At 42.9% G+C, this 4,296-nt stretch overlaps 1 protein-coding gene across 1 annotated transcript in view; it reads right to left on the reverse strand.

The window, feature by feature from the left end:
* The window catches only part of SYT16 (synaptotagmin 16), a 100,253-nt gene extending 96,358 nt beyond the window's left edge, over positions 1-3,895 (reverse strand). Inside the window, exons 1-2 of the mRNA XM_005417945.2 lie at positions 3,789-3,895; positions 1,960-2,076 (exon numbers count right to left, since the gene is read on the reverse strand). The gene's annotated coding sequence lies outside the window, so the exon portion shown is untranslated. The remainder of the gene's footprint in view (positions 1-1,959; positions 2,077-3,788) is intronic.
* Positions 3,896-4,296: the final 401 nt, after the last annotated feature.

Genomic DNA, 4,296 nt, shown 5'->3' on the forward strand with positions numbered 1-4,296 from the left:
CTGAGATCATCCATTACTAAAGAGATGAAGCACCATGTGAGATCATGTGGGCAGCACTTTTTCTTTCCAGCATGGCTACAAGGTGGGCCAGTGTGGCATTCACATTCTCTAGAAAAATCCCTTCTCCCAGGATTTTTCTCCTGGCAAACTGAGAAGCCTCAGAGAAAATGAAAAAAATTCTTATCTCGTTTGCTTCTCCTGTGTTTTGCTCACGTGGAATGTGTTTGGACATTGTTTATCCACAGGTGATTGTTCCATTGGATTCTGGTGCAAGTTGTTTTGACTCATTGGCCAACCAGTGCCAAGCTGTGTTGGGACTCTAGAAAGAGTCACGAGTTTGCATTATTATCTTTTTAGCATTTTGGTAAGTATCCTTTTTGTATTCTTTAGTATAGTTAGTGCAATATTCTTTAATATAATACAGTATTATAAAGTAATAAATTAGCCTTCTGAGAACATGGAGTCAGATGCATCATTCCTGCCTTCATTGGGACATTTCCCAGCAAATACAATAGGCCAGCCCTGAGTGGAAGTCCTGGCTTTGCCTAGAAGGATCTGAACCCCACCATGCTCACTGCCCTGGCCTGTGGGACCCTCCTACAGAATTCTCTCTCAGTACACCCTGCTGGAGCTGCTCCTTTTAAATGTTCAGTGGACCAAAGAAAATGGCCAGAGGAGCACAAGCCCATTGTGAACTCCACTGTGAGGAAGCCTCCGGACCCAAGGCAATCTTGACTTTCTGCTCATGCTCCAGGGGTTGCTGCTGCCAAGCACAGAGACCATGGGCAGCAGCTCGGGAGTCTGAAGCTCCTCTTTGCAGCCCAAGAAAGGGGCAAATTCTCCCTCTGTGCTGCTCTGCCTCTCACATTGATTGACTTAGAGCAATCCACACAGGCTGCAGGGCTTCCCAATGTGGTGGTGTTCACAGGGGTCCCAGGACGAGGGAAGAGATGAGAATCTTGACTCCCTATTTCAGAAGGCTGATTTATTATTTTATGATGTATATTATATCAAAAGAAAATGAAGTATTAAAACTACACTAAAAGAACAGAAGAAAGGATTTCATCAGAAGGCCAGCAAGGAATAGAAAGGAATGAATATCAACAGCTCGTGATTCTCAGAGAGTCTGAACCAGCTGACTGTGATTGGCCATTAATTAGAAACAGCCAACATGGACCAATCAAAGATGCACCTGTTGCATTCCACAGCAACAGATAATTACTGTTTCTCTTTTCCTCTGAGGCTTCTGAGGAGAAAAATCCTGGCAAAGGGATTTTTCAGAAAATATCATGGTGACATCCCATGGGGACACCTGGCAGTTACTGGATCTGTGGGACTGCTCTGTTTCAGGTCTGACAGAAGCTCCTCATGAACCTCACTGCAGTGTCTGGGGAGGAAACCTTCCCTCAGGGTCCCCAGCTCTTGGGTGAGTAAGCCAAGCACAGCTCCCAGTTTTCCATCCCCCTGGAGGGAGACTGGGGAAGTGAAGAGTGCAAAAAAGCAAGGAAGCAATGGGAAGGCAAATGGGGAGAAGAGCAGCTCTGGAGATCTGTCCTTGCGCCTTCAGCAGGCAAATAAATAACTGCACACTCTGCATAGTCATTGCTATGGAAGCAATGTAAACAAATGTGCCCACTACAATCACTCCTTCCCCCCTTGAGATTGCATGTTGGGAATCCTTAAATCCATTCCTTTTCCACTGAAAGGAGGACCTGCAGCTCTGTTCCCAGAGTTGCTAGCACATTAATGTTATTTGCTGTTTTTCTTGACTCTGTAACACTTGGACCCAAGTCAGCACAAAAGAGAAGGTCAGCTTTGTTTTATACTTCTGTTTCTAGCTCATGTTTTTGCAGGAGAAATATTTGGAAGCCAGGGGTGAGCAGAGTAAAGGTCAGAGTCAGCCATGGTGTGTATGTTTTTTGAGACTTAAAACTAGTGGTTTTTTCAACATTAGCTTACATGGTTGGGAGCAGGTGGCAACGCTGTCACCTTGACATCTTCACAGAGCCTGCAGGATCTAATTCTTCATAGGACAAGGATGTAATTCTCGATAGGACAAGGAATAGTGTCTTCAAACTGAAAGAGAGTAGGTTTAAATTAGATATTAAGAAGAAATTCTTGTCTCTGAGGGTGCTGAGGCCCTGGCACAGGTTGTTCAGAGAAGCTGTGGCTGCCTCACCCATGGAAATGTTCCAGGCCAGGTTGGATGGGGCTTGCAACAGCCTGGCCTAGTGGAAGGGGATGGCAGGGGAGTTGGAACAAGCTGATCTTTAAGGTCCCTTCCAACACAAACCGTTCTGTAACTCAGATATACCCCAGTGATAAAGAGGAAATCATGGGCAGCACCAGAGCAGGACACACGGAGCTGTACCAGCACAGACAGGGCAGTTTGAGGGCTCCTCCTGCAGGGACAGCTTTCCATTTGTCTTTACTAAATTACAGGAAATTTACTAAATGTGTCTTTACGAAATTTTGTCATTTTGAACAGATCAGGTCATGTGGCCTGGGTTGCTGGGTAATGAGAAAGGTGAGGTTGCCAGAATTTGGGCTAAATTGAGAATATCATCAGATACAGTCAAGACTCTTTAACTGGGTGGTGGGATGTCACTGACATATTTTATGAAAAAATCCTTTTGCTGGGATTTTTTTTCTCCTGAGAAGCTGAGAGGCCTCAGAAATGAAATGTAAACAATAGTTATCTGCTGCTATGGAATGCAACAGGTGGATTTGTGATTGGTCTCATGTGGTTGTTTTTAATTAATGGCCAATCACAGTCCAGCTGTCTCGGACTCTGGTCAGCCACAAGATTTTATTATCATTCCATTCCTTTCTCTTCCTTGCTAGCCTTCTGATGAAATCCTTTCTTCTATTCTTTTAGTATAGTTTTAATATATAATTTTCTTTCAATATAATATATATAATAAAATAATAAATCAGCCTTCTGAAACATGGAGTCTAGATTCTTGTCTCTTCCCTCATCCTGGGACCCCTGCAAACACCACCACATTTGGATCACTATTTTCCACTCATAAAGTGTCCTTACATATGTATAAATACGTAATTAATGCACAGTTATGTGCACATCACATGGTTCAGCCCATGACAACATTGGCATGTGGCTCCCGGAGCCAGGCAGGACAACCACTCTGATTCACAGCAGGAGCAGCAGAGACAGAAAAACCTGCAGGTTGTCAGATCCCTCGCTGTGAACTGCCCCAAAAAACACAGCAGAACTCCCCAGTGCAAATCATGGCAACAGAAATACACCCTCATTTGTTTACAGGCTGTCTTCCAGCTTCAGCACGAAATGCATTCTGCTTCCACTGAAAAGTCTGTGGTGCAACAATCATATAAAATCCAAGTAAAGCTGAGGAAACAATTATTAATGTTATACTGAAATGCAGGGAGCAAACCAAGTCATTCAAACTGCAGAACAGAACCCAAAACACTGCTGCACAATGCTGTGAGCATTTGTACACCTCACCTCTTACATCTTCAGTAAAAACTCAGCAAGCATTTACTCTGAAGTGCAGCCACAGAATCTCCGGGATTAATTTTTCAGCAGAGCCCCCAGCACAGCTGTATCCCCCACATTATGACCAATGAATATGATTGCAGTGTTGATGCTATAGAAATTCTTAAGCCATTTTGCACCCAGAAAATTAAATAATTTGTAACTCTATGTGTGTTTCATGGAGCACGCACATCATTTTAAGACTTTAAAGGCAAGTATCACAGCTTCACCAACTAAAATCTTCTCCTCCATCAAAGAATAATAGGTATTTTACCTAAATGTGTAGATCTGAAGTAAACCATGAGGCAAAAATATCAGCTGCTATAACAAATAACCTTCTAGTCCTTGTGGCAATGAATTAAAAACACCTTCTTTCCTTCTATCTGCTCCTCTGGAGAGAAACTCTGAAGATTTCAAGTGCTGGAAAACAAAAAAGAGGACAAAACCCACCCACACATGAAGCATTTTCTGTGATTTCTATGGTGATTGTGTTGTTCTTCAGGATTGACTCAAAGTTATTAAGCACAAAGCATAACCAAGGCACGTTATGCAAAATGGGTTTTAGACAACAAACCTTCTGAAGTATTTTCAACAAAAGTTATTGATGGAAAATGTTGGTTCCAAAGAGCCACTGGGAAACAAGAGAGAGGAAATACCCACTCTAGAACAGTGCTTCATGCCCCCTGCCATTGTCTGATAAATACATAACAAATTCTTTTCTGCAGACAACAACCTCAAGATGCCAATAACTGCCTTTAAACAGTGACCCAAATGTTTATCTT

The sequence above is a fragment of the Geospiza fortis genome, unplaced genomic scaffold (genome assembly GCF_000277835.1).
Source record: "Geospiza fortis unplaced genomic scaffold, GeoFor_1.0 scaffold23, whole genome shotgun sequence".
Taxonomy (NCBI): Eukaryota; Metazoa; Chordata; class Aves; order Passeriformes; family Thraupidae; genus Geospiza; species Geospiza fortis.